The following is a 17,477-nucleotide window of genomic DNA, read 5'->3' on the forward strand; positions in this document are numbered from 1 at the left end:
GGTTCTGTGGATCTTCCTTCTTACTGTTTTTGGAAGATGGACATGGTTTACCATTTTTCAGTTGCTGAAGAATTTCTCTGTTTGTTTAATAGATGGTAATGTACACTTGCAGCCCAGACAGCCAACTGTATCCTGAACTGCATCAAAGGAAACATGACAAGCAGGTTTAGGAAGGTCATTCTTGCCCTGTCCTCTGCCCTTATGAGATCCTGCCTGGAATACTGAGTCCAGCTCTGGGCACACCAGCATAATAAGGACATGGGCCTGCTGTAGTGAGTCCAGAGGAGGGAAATGAAGATGATCAAAGGGCTGAAGCACCTCCCCTGTGAAGACCAGCTGTGAGAGTTGTGGTTGTTCAGCCAGGAGAAGAGCCTCTGGAGAAAATTTACTGCAATCTTCCAGTATGAAAAGACGCCTACAAATTATGACAAGGACATGTAGTACTAAGACAAGGGACAATGCCTTTAAGAGAAAAGAGGGTAGATTTAGACTGGATTTTTTTCTTCACTGGGAGGGCAGTAAGATGCTGGCATAAGTTCCTCAGAGAAGTTATGGATACTTGCTGCTGGGAGTGTTCAAGTCCATCTTGGATGGTGCTTTGCGGAGCATGACCTAGCAGAAGGTGTGCCTGCCCATGGCAGGGGGGTTTAAACTAGACGACCTTTAAAGGTCTCTTCCAACCCAAACCATTCAGTTATTCTGTAGCAGGGAGTATCTCCCCAATGATGACAGTCACTCCACTGAACACTGCTGGATGTGTCCTGTCCCATTTTGCATCTCTCCCATTTACTTACACACCTCTAAAATGACTGAAAGAATGATGCATTTTATCAGTAGATGGAACATATTTTCTTAAAAACTCCTGAAAGCCAGTAAATTGAGTTACCCAATACAGGATTCATTAACCATTAGAAAAGAAAAATACCAAGAGAAATGGCTGATAATCCAGTTCTTCTGTTTCTTAAAGCAAAATTAAAAGCTTCCTGGACTATATACATCAATCAAACCTCAGATGTTAGGCTTAATACCAGAGAAAGTGCATGGAGTCTTTTGTCTTGTCTTGCATGTGACTGCCTACTTAATGGTTCCTTCTTGGCTAGAACCTATAGAATTGCCACTGTAACCATTTCCTCAAGGGGAGGCACTCTCCAGGAGCTTTGATTTAATGATAGAAAGAAGCAGAAGAATAAAACAATTATAACAGCTTATCTAATGTTATACCAAAACAGAATTGATGAATTCTACTTTTTGGAAAACAATTTTTTTTTTCATTTTGGAAGACATGGGATCAAAACCAAAGTGTTTTAGTAAGTCTTTTTAAGGCAATAACACTTTATATGATGTGCCTTTCCTACACCTTTAGTGAACAGATGGGTAGTAATCGGTTATGAGTGCAGTTGGAGCACTAAAGAAAATGTTGTCATTTTTTCTCCTGCTAGCCATTTATCTATTTAATTCTTTGACAGAACAGAGGAAATGTAACTAAATGTTCTGTTTTAATTAAAATGAAAGTAAATTTATTAGTCAGGGAAACCCTGTGTACTGTTTATGCTTCGGGAAGAGAACAAACATATGTCTCTGCTTCATTGTTTGTCACCATCTAACACAAGGTTATTTCTTGTTGCTTATTTGGCCTATTAAACAAATCATACTAGTCATAAACTTGTTTTTTCTTAACTCTAACTAATTACAGTGGGCACTAATAAATAAATGGCAAAAGGAAAGCCCATCCTGAGAAACATTCCAGTAGATGGCGGTTCTATTAAATAAATGGCAGCCATGATATTACCTACATGGAAGCATGTAGTTGGCTTGTGGAACTGCAGTATTTCACCTTGTAAGAGTAAAGAGAGTAAGAATCAAATTGTTTCTTGGCTCTCATTCCCATTTCTTCAATTGTCTTATTGCCTGGCTAGAGGAATGAAACAGAGGGGCAGCAGGGAGGGGCTTTTACACTGGCGATACCAGAGAGTTACCCCACTGGAATTTTCAAACCTTCAATGAAATCTTATGATCTACCACTTGTGCTAAGCACACTGGAGGGGGATAGACACACAAGGCTAGGCACTGCAGAATAGGAAGGATGCTGTACCTACACATTAGCCTTTATGGGGGAGAATTCCCATCAGAAACAGTGCTGAAGGGTGCTGATGTGGACAGAATTATATGGCTTTTAACCTTATTTTCTCATTTGACACTTTTAAATAAAAATGTTGTCAATCTAAGCTTTCAGAATTTGGAATTGACCACGAAGTTCATCGTTTGTTTCACTTCTGCTGTGTCTTTCTCTTTCAGAAACATAGATGAATCCTTTTTCCTAGTCTAACTGGAAATTAGATTAATCCAGTTAGGAGAACCACTGGGATTAGACATTAACTGACTCTACAGCCCTGCACTAAACACTGTTGTTCCACAAATTACAGGTGATTCAACAACTAGGAGCCCTACTACAAAGCTCAGCAAATTTCAAAATTCAACTTTGGTTCTATGTTAGTGCTCAATATAGTTACAAAACATGGTTACTAAAATATAGTGCAAATTTTTCCCCTTGTGACAACAAAGGCCAACAAAATCCTGGGCCACATTAGAAAAGCATTACTAGCAGCTTAAGGGAAGCTGTCCATTGCCTTGGTCCTGGTGAGACCATTTGGAGTGCTGAGTCCCATTCTCAACCCCTCAGGACCCAACTCATGAGCATGTGCTAGAGCAAGTGCAGCAAACAGTCATGTACCTCATTCATGGACAAGAATATCCACAGTATCAGTTGAAGCAGAGAGGTAGTGCTGTTTGGTCAGGAGACAAGAAGGCTCTGGGGAGGTCTTACCAAAATGCAAAAAGTACCTGATGATGCAGGGGAGGTAAGGAAGAGGAAACCAGATTCCTGTCAGAGATGCCCACTGACTGGGTGTGAAACTACTAGCATGTATTGCTGTATTTAAGTATACTGTTGGTCAGGCACCTTTTTGGAAGGAGCAAAACAATATCTGCACACATCTTCATACTGGAAGAAATACTAAAAAAGAATGACTAGAAACTACAGAAGGACTGCTAAGTTTCGGTGAAGATTCTATATCAAAAATTACCCATTTTTTCCTTCACATATCTTCAGCATCATTCAGCATTGTGGTTTCAATTGAAAGGATATTCCAAATTCAGTAGAAGTCGTATCATCATCTTGTAACATTTTACATTTCCCCTTTTTTTGATCTGCCTTTAGCATACTGTGTGCTGAGTCTAAGAGAAGCAATTTCTTTATCTTAGCAAAGATGAGAAAGACATAATATGCTCAGGAAATAATGTCCTTTTGGATGATATTATGAAAATCTGTCTTTATATTGTCCCAGGAGCCTTTGCTTGTTAGTATTTTCCTACCACTAGGCAATAACTTATTAAAGTTCTAGTTACAGTGGGAAAGAAGGTTGTATCTCACTACCAGCTGTAAGAGCCAAACTCCACCAAATATAATGTTCATAATTTGAAATAGGACATATTTGTATCTCACGTTTTATAGAGAGTATCTGAATAACAATTTACAACAATTCAGAGAGAACCTTGACTTGTGAGAATTTAGTACCAGTCTGTTTATGAAAAAGGTTTATTTTTGCCTACATTAATTTCAAAACCATGAAGATAATTTCATTTAGTTTTAAACTTACAAAAATGCCACCCACTACATATGAACATTATACAGTTTCCAGGACATATCCCATTTTACACAGGTCAGTGCATGACCCACAATTACATAATTGTATAGTTTTTCAGGAAACACCCCAATTAAGCAAGTTTCTTGATTGAATGGTGTCTGTTATAAACATTAGTGTAAAATTCCACAGGATGGGCAGAAAGATCTACTAATGTCTCAGTTAATTACTTCACTGCCTTCAGCAGAGTCTTCTTTCTTGTCTGTTTCCATGCAGAGACTGAGAGATTGACACACCAGGCTATTCTTTTGTGGCCCTTTATATTTTTTTTTTCTATCTTTCCTGCATTCAGAAAGGGACTGATTAGCTCAGAGTTTTATGGTAACAGGTAGCAAAATGCCAGGCATTATGTTGTTTTCTCCAAGTCCTGTCAGTATATTTTGCCTGCTGTTTCATGGAATACTAAAGGCAAGTGACTATATTATCACAAGTTTTTGTGACTGGCAACTGTTATTGGCATCATATATCTAGCAACAGCTGTTGTTGTTTTATTAGAAAATACTCCAGTGATGCTTAATGTAGAAGGAGCCAAGGCAGTATCAGGAGTGCCATTCCCTCTGCAATTAATATAGTGTAGAATTTGCTAACCTGTATTAAAAATTTACTTTTTCTAATAAACTATTTAAATTTTCTAGAGGAAATGCATGCCTTACAGAACATTTAGAGAGAACATATGCAAAATAAATTGTCTTAATCCTATTTCCTCTGAATATTGTGCACATTACCAAATTAAAAATAAAAATATGGAGGCATGATATGAGAAACCTCCAGAGAGTCTTCATTAGGAACATGAATATAGCTCAGGTGTATGTTCATTTACTAGACAAGTTAAAAATTTCTGTCCCACTGTTATGTATCAGAATATGAAAAATTTTACTGCCATGATCTATTTTAGTATGATTTTCTGTTAGATATCTAGAGATAGAAATGTAATGTTATTGTAACAATATAACAATTTGATTTCAAAATTATTTTTGCATTTTTATATTTTATTACATTTAAGTTCTCTTCGAAATTGAAATAGCAGTAGTGTGGTGAGTCACTTATGTCTCATTGTGATGCATCATCAAACTATATACATTATTTTTATATTCAACTTGACATATGATGCTTTTTAATTCGAGGCCTAATTATTAATTCCACTTAGTGATATATTTTTGGATGACCATTTCTAAAGAACTGTCATTAATACATCATATACAAACTTTAAAGAAAATTAATTTCTGCATAAATTGGTAGTTGTAAGAATATTTATTAATACTCAGCAAATAAAAATGTTCATCTACTAAGACAAGAAACAGATATTGGTGGGGAGTGTCAAATATGTTCTCAGACATATGGCTGGGACCAGTTCTTATGCGCTGCAGCTGAGAAGAAAAATAATGATTAGTGAATGTTAAATTTGTGGCAGGAAATGGTAGATCCTTTGTTTTCGCTCTTTCAAATCTAGGAAAAAGGGAAGGGTTTTGTAATTTTTTGCAGACTGAGAAGTTGCTGCTGGAGGTAGGGGTTACTATGCTATTCCCTAGTGCTTTTGAATGAGAACACGAAAATTCCCAGTGCAACTACTCTCAGTGTGTGAGCAGAGGTCCCTGGCAGTGACTGAGCAAATTTTCTTTGGCTGCAGCTATTAGACTGTTCATGTTTAAGAAAGAGTTGGTCTTATTTTTGGCAACATGGTTATCCCAGTATGATCTTAGCCATTCCTCATCTATTTATCTTGTGTACAGGAACTTTGTAATCTATAAATGAACTGGAATTTTCATTACTTTTTAAATAAATAAACCACTTAGTGTTTTTCTAATTGGTAGACTGTTAGCTGGATGATTAGTTCTCTAGCAGTTACCTGCAAGACAATCAATTCATGTTTGGCATATTAAGTACCCCCAAAGAGAGACTGATTTTGTGAGCATGTTCTTTGACTTATTAGCTGGAGCAGCAAAACACTATTTTTTTTTTAATCTGCAGAAACTAATTTACTTTTGGTACAGCTATATATTGCCTTTATATAGGCAATATACAGCTATTGTCTATGTCCTTTTCAGCACTGATTTTAAACATAGCAAGTTAGAAGGGAGAAAAAGAAGTGTCTTCTTCTACCCCTGTAGTCATTGTCACAAGCTCTTGAGTCTGGGAAGGGAACTTACTGAATGTCATATATGAAGTTCTGTATTTTGATATACTGCTAGAATTGTGTAAGTTTGCTGGATTCCTTAGGCAAGACCCATGCATACAATGACTTCAAGGGTTATATTCAAATTTCCCTGGAATCCCTTTGGGAATACTGCTGCAGTCCCAGACAGTAACTTCATTTTGAGGTTCTTTTCATCAGACTTTTTTTTTCCCCATGACAAATTCAAATTCTTTTAGCATTCAAACTGATGAAAGGATTGACCTAACATCAGTAACACCAAATCTCACTATTTAGTCTTAAAATGTAGGCTTAAAAGAAATGTCAGAGTTCATTGAGGCTAGTTTTTTCAACTGTCTGCTTTTTTCCTGAAATGGCTTAATTTTGAATTCTTAAGAAAACTTTGATCATTGTATATCAAATTGGCCTGCAATAGTGGATATAATCTCTTTAAACAGATATTCTTTACCCCTGCCTCTGAGAAGTCTCTGAAATATATCAATATAAATGCATGTGCATGTATTTATTTTATATGTATATATGAAGAAGGAATCGCAGATTTTCACCTTCTAAATGCTTTTCGAAGCACCAAGACTTCCCTCTGCTTGTCAAACATCTTATTGCAGAAACAAATGATTTGATGACATATGTTCTGAGTTTCTGGTGAATATTCATAATTTTATCTTATTCACTGGAAATTACTGAGAAAATACCTTAAAACAAAATGTTTTGTTTCCAGCCATATCCCTGCATTGTTACACCTAAGCAGCATGTCACCCAAGGGTAGGTAGGGTGAAAGGTAACCCTGTATTTTATCCTTTTCATTTTATGCACTGAGGTGGGAATTTTTGGAGGGTGGTTTGACATTAATTTGTTTTCATGTTATGTTGTCTGGAGTTTAAGAGAATGAAAGTAAACATGTCTTTTCAATCATTTTTTTCCCTCCTTTTTTCCCCTCCCTGTTACTAATACAACTAATTCCCTGGCAAAATATTAAAAATTTGCTTCTGCCATAGTGCAGTAAAATAGTGAAAGCATCTGGATAGAAGCAGCCCATCCCCCAGATCATGAGATCTGTTTGAATCTGGAGCTATGCACAACCTAACAGAAGTTGCATGAGAGAGAACACTCTGAAGACTGTGTATTAAAGCATTGATTCATATGTGCTGCAGCTGCAAGCCAGAGGACGTATAAATAGCAAATTGAAACAGCTTCCATTTCATTCCCTCCAAGAGCTTACATCCCCCAAATTCAAACAACTGGCTGCTTCTTGCCTTCAATTCCCTATCCTGCTAGCAAAATCATTTTTTAATGTATATCGCTGAGCAGCTCAGAGCGATTTTGTTTGAAAAGTTCTCAAAATCCAGCAGTCCAAGTGATCTCAGTGAGCAGTGTTGTTCTTTCCATCTAATCTGGTGTAACAGCTTCCCTTCCGGTTATCCTAAATTGTAGAATTATTCTTTTCAGCTCTGCTTTTCAAATCTAGATCCTTTTTACATGGGGTACCTATCATTTATACTTCAGATGCTGCTTCTGACCCATAATACATTAAAAAAAAAAAAAAAAAAGGCAGTAGCTTTATTTTCTTTCATCCTGTCGTTTCCTGCTGGAGCTTTGGGACTCAAGCACACTCTGGTTCATGGCTCACTCCAGGGTACATGTCCTGCTGGCTGGAAGCAAGGCTCCTTTGCACCAGCAGGGAATGTACCAGGGCTTTCACTTATATGTTAATTACATTTTTAATATGCTGCTTTAGCAGGTTGTGTAAGCAGAGTCTGACACGGTTGCCCCATTCCTGAAACCCTGAATCAGGAGAATGCCATTAATCTTAATTCTGAATAAGGTGTGTTTGGAGTAAAAATTCTATACAAGGTCCAGATTTTTAATTACTTTTGCATCAACCAGCCTGCCTTGATCCAAACCAGCCTGAAAGGGCACAAATTACCCACAAATTATCCACTGGTATAGTGATATGAATATAGGGGTGTCAGAGGGCAAGAAATGTTTAAAGGAGTGGAACTGATCTGGTAGGGGACGGGTTGCTAATGTGACACATCCTGCGCCCCACCAGGATTGGAAGGAGGCATTAAAGGGCATCATTCAGTCTGAATCTTACAGCCGGACCGTGTGGACGGCTGATGAACGAGCCAGCAGTGGAATGTTTAGCAGGCTGTGACGACTTTGCACAGAAATAGGAAAATTTATCGCCGGCTTGCCACAGCAGTACCGTACTGCCCGCTTTCGGTGGTGCGCCCCTTCTGTGGACTCCCGCCCCGCTCGGCAGCCCAGCCCTCCCGGCTCCCGGCCCCCCTTCCCGGCACCGAAATTAGGGGCTCGCTGTCACCGAGCTGGAGCCGTCCTTCTTCTGCACCTCAAGCACGAACAGGGGGGTTTCCCAGCCGCCGCGCAGTTACCGGACAAAGATATCCCTGTGCCCGAACACACCGGTTATATCGGTAGGGGAGGACGGACGGACGGACGGACGGACAGACTGATGGATGGAAGGATGGATGGATGGATGGATGGATGGATGGATGGATGGATGGATGGATGGATGGATGGATGGATCGGTATGTAGATGGATCAATCGCGCATCTGCCCGAGATCCGGGGCTAGCCCGGGTCTGCCATTGCGCGCAGGAGGCTGCTTGCATCCCCGAAGTGCTGGGAAGGGAGAAAACAAGGCGGGGAGCGGAGCGGGGCGGGGGCGGGCGGGCGGCGCGGCCAATCGCCCGGGCTGCCGGCGCTGCAGGAGCGGCGGCGCGGGGCTCAGGGCTCCGAGGGATGCGGAGCCGGGGCCGGGTACCTCTCTGAGGACGGCGAGCAGCTGTGCCGCCAGCACTGCGAAAAGTCCCCATTTGCTTCTTATAAATTAAAGTGCCTTGTCACCAGTTAGGGCAAGTCAGCCAAGGTAAGGCTTAAATAAAATGACACTTTAATATGTGGCAACATGGATATTTCTGGACAGCGGTGCCGCTAACACAGCCTTCTAAGTAGCGCAAAATATTTTGTGCAATAATGCTGTCGTAGTGGGTGCACAACCTGTAATTTGTCTGTGTTAAAGTTGCCGCTGGTACGTAAGCCTTACCCTTGTGGTGCTGTAGAAACGTGTTTGCTTATCCGAGGCAGTTGCAAAGGGACCTGCAAAATACAGGCATAGAAAGGTAGCGGCGCTCTGTGTATGTGTTTGTGTGTGACCGTGTTCGTAATACCTACAGTTCTGCTCCTTAACTTATGGGGATAATGTGCAGATGCATTTTAATGGTGATGGCAGACAGATTCTTTATCCCAGCTCACATATGTGAGCCTTTCTTTATACAATAAAACCGCATGCCGTGCTGAACTATATGTGAAGAACATTAAGCTTGGTATTTGAATAGTAATTTCAGGGTTTTGGGTTCTACCCCCCCCCCCCCCCCCCCCCCCCCCCCCCCCCACCCCCCCATGTCTGTAACATTATATTTGATAACTGAGAATTGAAATTGCAGCAAAAGAAGACCTCCTGCAGATTTGCCGTTGGCTGTTTGTTAAAGCTTAAGCAGTCACCTAACTTTACTTTGTGTAAAGGGCACTGTAAATAATGCGCAGGCAGAAATAAATCCCCTCTTCATTTCCTCATTGCCCACCACAGTAGTACCTTTCCTAATGAACAAAAACTACTATGTGCCTTTACTTCACACCACATTTTGACTGATGGAACTGTCAGTAATCTGGAACTGAGTGTTTTGGCAAGCAAGGAGTTCCCTAGGATGACTTCGCTAATGTGTGTCTCTGAAAACAACATAGTCCTGAACCTGTGTGTGTGTATATGTGTCTTTGTGTGCCTGTGAGTCTGTTTTGTGTACATGAGTGACAAGATATAAGGAGGAAAGGGTACAGAAGCCAATGAAATGTGGCAAGTGTATATGCCTGAATGTATTTCTCTGACTGGATCTCTGTAAAACATTATGAGCATTTCTTATATTTCAATGTAGTTTATAATTCAATGTGATTAGGGATTGGGATAAATTCAGTTTCATATGCATCAATGCCCCATTAGTTTTTCACAATCAAAGGAAATACAGTGGAAAACACAGATAAAATTATGACTTCAGTTAGTACAGGTGATAAAATCACTGCCTATATTCAAGGTACAGAATGTATTTTTCATTCTGAGACACTAGGCATAGCTCCTTCCTTTCCAAATCTTTACTTCTGTGCTGCAGTCAACCATACACAGTTGTGTGAAAACACTGAAGCCTTCCTTCTGCATAAATGGTCCTCTGCTGAATAACAGTAAATGTTTTTTCTCAGGGCAAATAGAAAATTAATTTAAAAGTTTGCCATGTTTGGCATTTTGCCTAACTGTAAAGGTAAGAAGATTTAGAGAAATAACCAAAAGGCTTCTTTAACCTACTTCACTGTCTTTGACAGAATATTTCATTTTATTTCATTTCGTATTTTTCTGAAGACATAGTATGGTATAGTTACCTAATGCAAATTAAAGCGTGACTTTTTTTTTTTGTTATGTATACCTATGGAAACAATGTAATATTTTTCTTTTGCAGTTAAAGTTACTAATCATCCTACCTAAGGACTACAATAAATAACTTTTTCATTTCTGCTTAGAAAATGTCAATCAAACAGAAAGCAAACAGACAATCCAACAAAAAACCTACAAAACAAATCAAGAAAACAACCAAAGCAACACATTCACTGTTGCCTGCTTTGAAATTGACTGGAGAAATAGTGTGTCAGACAGCACTTTCCTTTAAATAGGAGCAAATTCAGTGCACAATCATGGCTTAGGGGGCACTGTGCTGCTGACTAAACCATTTACAGATGAGATCCAAAAGTAAATGCCTTCCACTTGCAGGTACTGAAAATCCTGTAAGACTTTCTAGGATAGGATTGTTGACTCTGTTATTAGGACAAAATGCCAGTCAAAGTTTTTATACTTTGTCTAGTTTAATTCCTCAAGTAGCTTAATTTGAGAGATTGTTCTTTACCAGCTACATTAAAAATGTTGTTTAATGTGTTTGTCCTGCAATGCAGAGACTGTAACTCAGCCACTTCTTTGGTGCATGCTGTGCTAATTCATGGTAGTACTTCTGGTGAACATATGCAAAGTTATAAAACAACTGGGGATAAATGTCTTCAACATCCAAAATTAGTGTATGAGGGTGCATGTGTGCACGCCAGAGAGGCACAGTTGTTACTGCACCAGAACTGACGTTCCTGTGGTGCGTAAAATTTACATAATATCCCTCAGGGAATAATCTGTACTTAAAAGTGACTTTATTTATTTATTTTTTAAAAATAATTTTGTCTCTGAACTGAAACATTTTACATGTGAGCTCTAAACTCTAAAATTATGAGCAATTGAATTACTAGTTCTCAATATGGTCATATGGAAGATTTCAACCTTTATCTCTGGCTGATAAATGAAACTTGAAAGGTATGAAAAATTCTGTTAACTATAGCTCCTGCTCCTGGTTAAAAGCTACATTTCTGTTAATACAATTAGTGCTAAAAATTAACAGTCTTATCAGATTGACTAAAACCAGCTAAATACCAGTGAGTCATCTGTTCCATGCAGATGAACATGAGCTCCTGTTTGGACAGCTAACAGCTAGTTAGCCCTGGCAGACCTGTCCTGCAAAGGGGTCTAAATCTCCTATCATGACACCATGGGCAGAGTTTCATTGCTTATAGGCAATGCAAAAGAAAGGTGGCAGCTTACAGGGCAGGAAGCAGACAAAACACATAGCAAAACCCCCCAAAAACAAAAAGTGATTGTGTTAATAGAAGAGATTCAATGCATCTTCTCTTAGAAGAAGATGGTACATGTGCAAAGGTAATAAGAAGAAACTCCATATGAAAATCCCAGCATAGCCTACACAGGTTTATGTAAGCGAGCACATATATCTCACTTGTATAATTATGGTTGAAAATTTATTTTCCATTATCAGTAGAGCTGCAGTTTAAATAGTATGTGTATAGTCTGGTGATAAATCAGGGTCAGTGCTTAAACTTCATCCTATGCTTGATTGGCAGATTTGGATAAGTCCCTAAAGCACTCTATAACTTCATGTATGACATGAGCATTGCCTAATAATTACAGAATGAACAATGAATATTACATGATACTGTTTAAAAAATATTGCAGAACCTAATACTGAAGTGTATTGTCTTCAATATTGTCTCCATTATTCCACTCCTTCAGTTTTGAATTATACACAATTTTCCTATCCATTTCCAGCAAATGAAGTTACATGGAATTTAGAAATTCAAAGAATGGAAGTGGAATTTTTAAGAAGCTTCTAAATTGAGGGCTAAACAAATCATGTATCATATAAGGGACAACAAAGATTGCCAGGATAAAATTTTTTTTTCCCCGAAACCAGGCTTTATCTTGAAAACAGTTAATATTGAAATGTTTTAAAAGATGGTTTTAATAATGTATCATTACCTTTTTTATTTTCTTGACTAGTTTTAATGTGCACAAAAAGAACCAACAGAATTTTAAACCAAGAAGACTGAAGTTTGAAAGGAGTGAATAAGGCTGATATCCTATTTAGGGTTTGTGCTTATGTGGAGGAAGTTGTCGTTTCAGGAGTTTCTTTTGAGTTTTGGTGTTTTGGGTTTTTTTTTGTTTTTTTGGTTTTGTTTTTTTTTTTTTGGGTTTTTTTTTTAAGTAATGTCTTTGTGCATTATAAAGCTGCATGCAGCTTTATAAGTAACTGACAAGCAACTTGGTAACATTTGCACATCTGCAGTCCTTATATAATAAAAATACATTCAGCAGTTTCTTGAAGCCTGTAAGAAATATAGTTTTGCTTGATGGCAATTGTAATTTATATTTTTATGGAATTTATTCCAATCTGAGTAGAGGTAAAGCTGGGTTTGCTCTCATAGAAAAGACAAAGCATTATTTTACTCACCACTCCTTGTGAAATTGTTTGCTTCTTTTAAGCAGATTTTCTTGCAAAAAGGGAGCATATTTAGGTCACAGTCAAATTATTCCATTCTCACTTCACCTTACCTAGGTTTCAGTACAATTTATCCAGTGCTTACAAGGCCAAATTTTCAAGTCTGTTTGTGAAGTGCAGTGTAAAAATACACAAGCTAGCTGAGGTACCAGCTGCATTTCTACCCTAGGACCATAGTGAAGATCTGTAAGATTTTTGTTCTTTGTAGTACTGCACAGTCTATTGTAATATTGAACCCTGAAATTACTTTACAAGAGGGATCAGGTGCATTGTTTTGACTTAGCAGATGGGATGAGTGATGTGATAGGACCAGCAGGTTCTTCTTTATCAGATATCTTCAAGTTTTTCACGTGTATCAATTGCTTTGAACCATTCTTTGGAGAAATCTGCCTCTCCCTGCTGGAGATAGAAGTACATGCTTCAGTATAGGTGGTCTAAATACTTCCTAGCATGTCTTCTCCCTGTGCAGTATTCCTGTTGAAAACAATCAACTCTATTTGACTGACTTCTCGTTTTAGTATTTCCAAGTGTATCATAGAATCATGAAATGGTTTAGGTTGAAAGAAACCTTTGAAGAATATCTAATCCAAACTGCTCTGCCCCACCACAGGTTTAGTTAGACCAGGTTACTCAAAGCCTTGAAGACTGCCAGGGATGGGACATTGACACCTTCCTTGGGCAGCCTGGTCCAGTGTCTCCATCATGCACTGTGTTGTTTTGTAATTAATTGCTATTAAGCTCTTACAGCACAGTTATAGGAGTATATATGGTAAGTGTATACACACATATTCTTTGTGAAGATACCAAGAAATTAATATTAACTTTAAAAAAAAGTAAAAAAAAAGTTTGGTACTCTAAAAGCACGTAATTTTCACATAGGTACCATTGTGTGGCATTAGACTGAGCAGTGTTTTGGCCCAACATATCTTATGGTCACAGATGGGAATGCGCATTTTCATTATTATTTGAAATTATTTATTTGAATTCTATGATTGTTTTATAAAAGTTATACAATTGGATTTGAGTTCTGTTTATTATACATCTTGTTCTTGCTCGGTGGTATGAAAGCTGTGAAGGAAAATTTCTGGTTCAAGAGACTATGGTTGCCTTAATTTTCAGTAATTATATTTTGCCCAGAGAAAATAATCTTGTCATCTCTTTTACTTGTAAACATTTATGTACTGGGCAGCTGTTTGAAGAAGACTTAAGATGATGCTTCATATTGGCATGAAACTTCTCAGACTTGTATTCAAACTTTCAGTCCTGTTCTGATGTTGATGATATGACTATTGATAGAACAAATAATTTTGAAAAATAGCAACATGAATACAATCTCTGTAATTGCAGGGCAAACATTTGAGATATTCAGGGGCAGGTTTCGGACTGTCTTTGTGAGTCCTATTCTATATGTGAAACACATGTGCTCCTTCCCTAATAATACTTCTTATTATTAGGGAAAAATTTAGTAAGTTAGCAATGGTGTCAGGCCAATAATCCTGCTATTAATTTTCGGGGTGTTGGAGTGCGTATGCATGTGTTTGTGCATATTTGAAGAAAACAGTAGTTCCTATAAGGGACATAGCTCCTTGAGTTAATTCAGTAGTGAGAATGATTTAATTTGACTGTAAAAAGGTATTTTTAACACTGATGTATTGTATTACCTAGGAAGTGCTGACTGTTCTAAATGTAAAATCTTGGCTTTCGGGAGAGGTGAAATAAAACTAGGGCATATGAGCATTGTAGCATGTTAGCCATTAGCTGCTCATGGCAACTGCCAATATATAAAAATACTGGGAAAGTAATTTATGTCTGGATTACAGTCCTCAATCACTATTTCTTGTATGTTTTACATTTGGTCTTTCAATAAATAATAAGCTTTCTTACTGGAGTAATAAAATCAAGAAAAAAGCTACGCATCATTTATTACACGCAATTTCCACACACTTTGCTGATGAAGAAAATTTGTTATATATTTGCTGTTCATTAAAGCATGAATTCTTGCATTCATATTAGTGAATTTGAGCTCAGAGTTATTATCTTGACTATTCAGGCTAGAGAGATCTTAAATATTTTTCTATTTGCAGGAGGGAAGGTGTAAAATAATCAGTCCATTTAGCATTGCATGTTCAGTTGGTTTTTTTATTTTTTTTAAAGTTATAAACCATTTAAGAAACTTCTTCTAGAAAACTTGTTGAAAAATATGTTTGTTCTTATACTTATTCATTTTCAATGAATGCATAACTAACACTTTTAAATCATGTCTAGCTTTGTACTAGAAACCCTTCTAAGTGATTTTGGAAAATGTCAAAACAACCAGCAAACTAACACTTTTTCAAATGGAACTCAACATTTCCAGCTGGTTGAGCTTCTTCCAGTGTAATCTTGTATACTCTCAGGACAGCTATCCAAGGCATACAGTTCCCTGTGCATTAACAGAGTGGGTGCACCAGCAGAGGCAGCAGAGAGGAAAGATAGCTCCTGATCCTGGCACATTTCATGTGACCTGCTGCCATTAGTCCCACAAGCAGATACCTCTTCCCAGGTGTTTAGCAGGCCCATTATGGGCATGCAGACTGTGCACAGCTTTTAGATAGGAGTTGTTCCACAGTGGCCAAGTGCTGTTGTTCAGAACTTTCTGCTGGGACTGCAGAAAGGCATTGGCCTGACCATGCATGCAATTTGTGTGCTATAAGTTGGACATTAGGTTTAGAGGACTTCGAGGGAGTGATCATGTTACATGAATATTTTCCTGGAGGAGGTCTTTATATTTCTCTGATCCCACTCAATCAACTGCATCATTCTAATACCAACCATGTTTTAAACAATTAAGGAAAAAAATAATGTTGGGACCTCTTGCTCTGTTAAGGAGGGGTTAGTAGGTGGATATGTGTTACTAGAGAATTGATCCTCAGAGAGCATATAGCAGCATACAGAGAATGTATGCAAAATTATTCAGCCAACAAGTTGCTGCTTTTCCTTAGTAATTTTTTTCTCCCCTGTGTTAATTTTCTGCTGGATTAGAGAGCTGTGTCATTTTATAGGAAGGTTTGTCACGTTCTGGATCTAAAACAGAGAAAGTTGGGGAACAACAGCCTGAATACAGGGAAAGAAACAATAGGGCACAATTATTTTGATAATCTTTCTTTAGCCATGAGGCAGATAAATGGAACAGATGACCAGAGGGATGTTCCTTTGTAAGAACCTTTGAAAAGTAGCCTCCTAGGTGAAAACCTTTTCAGGAGGTTTATAAATACCTCACAAGGAAAGCCAGCAGGAAGACAACTGACTATGTAGCCTTGCATTGTGACTTGAAGGCTAATGAACTTGAGCCCTTTCAAACTATATAGGTCAGGTGATGACTGATTTCCTAAAGCTGTTAAGTGTTACTGTGCTACTGAAGCCAGTTTGGATTATGTTGTTATACTATTGTGGCATGTTGGCTGTGCTATGTCATGGCTATACCTATAAGCTTTCTAGTTCTGAATTGAGACAGGAGATGTCCCCATTTATGTTTGTTTGCACTATTGTAGCATGTTGGCTATGCTATGTCATGGCTATACCTATTCTAGTTCTGAATTGAGACAGGAGATGTCCCCATTTATGTTTGTTTGGATTTTTGTTTGTTTGGTTTTTTTTTCCTTTTTGTTTTTTTATGGCTTTTTTTTAATGAAAAAGAGGTATAACATTATTGAAATGCAGTGAGTTTCCTCCACAGGACCATTGTGTGATAATTTACTCATTATACTATGATGAGCACTTGCTCTATTTATTGGGGAGCTTAATATATTTTAATGACTGTTGTGACTCCCCCACAGAGCAAAACTCAAACAGTGTCTCCGTGCACACAATCCATTTAAGTGGATCTGTTAAAAGTTTTGGGACTTGTGAGCACATACTTTTTTGCAACATACAACTATAATTTTGCTTTTAAAAGCAGAACATTTCTTTCCTTGCCTTTGGAGAAATGCCAAAATATAAATGCTTGTACATCTAGCATTCATATTTTATATTAGGTGAATGATGAGTGGTTTCATTAAAACATTCTTGTACTAAAGGACAGCCTGAAAATATTTTGTTCAGGACTTTGAAGAAATCATTAAAATTTAGACTCATTAATTAATGTTATTTGGTACTTGACACACACCCCCCCCCCCAAATCTGCACTTTTTAGATTCAGGTTTATGTTTTTTGAAAAATATTAGTTAATATTTAAGTAGGTTTATTGCATCTGCAAACTAATTAGAGGCACATTGATGTAGAATTGGTTTTTCTGTTCTGAAGATTGTCAACATTCTGGCAATAATACTGTGTTCAGGAAAATGAGAACTGGAAAAAGAACGTCATAAAAATTGACTTGTAGACAAGGTCTTTAGCCTGTCAGTCTATCTAGTCAATCTTTGTTGATTGCTGGTGATCTTGCTGTGCCACCAAAGCTTTTTATAATGACATTTCTGTAATATCTACATACAGTGTTAGCCCTAAAGGAAACACTTTGCTCTTCTCTATGCTTTCATGATGTTGCTACAAAAGACAGATTCAAAATGAGGCAGTTGTTTGAAAAATACTGTTTTATCAACACTGAGACTTAAAAATATCAACTGATTTTCTGAATTGGCAAAGTGGTTTATCTTTTGCAAACCTGAAGGTCAACTAGGTTTTCTTATTCTAAAAACTG

The 17,477-nt window shown here is 37.8% G+C and overlaps 1 protein-coding gene across 7 annotated transcripts in view; it reads left to right on the plus strand.

Annotated features, from left to right (window-relative positions):
• CDH18 (cadherin 18) overlaps positions 1–17,477 on the plus strand; it is a 293,583-nt gene that overhangs the window by 54,228 nt on the left and 221,878 nt on the right. For 4 of the 7 annotated variants that reach the window (XM_039714878.1, XM_039714877.1, XM_039714881.1 and 1 more), the window contains exon 1: positions 8,579–8,742. The exons of 1 other annotated variant lie outside the window; for it this stretch is intronic. The gene's annotated coding sequence lies outside the window, so the exon portion shown is untranslated. Of the gene's footprint in view, positions 1–7,824; positions 8,289–8,578; positions 8,743–17,477 lie in introns of those variants that run through there. 2 more of the 7 variants (XM_039714879.1, XM_039714883.1) reach the window with 2 other exon arrangements.

The sequence above is a fragment of the Passer montanus genome, unplaced genomic scaffold (assembly GCF_014805655.1).
Source record: "Passer montanus isolate IOZ18808 unplaced genomic scaffold, ASM1480565v1 scaffold31, whole genome shotgun sequence".
Lineage (NCBI taxonomy): Eukaryota > Metazoa > Chordata > Aves > Passeriformes > Passeridae > Passer > Passer montanus.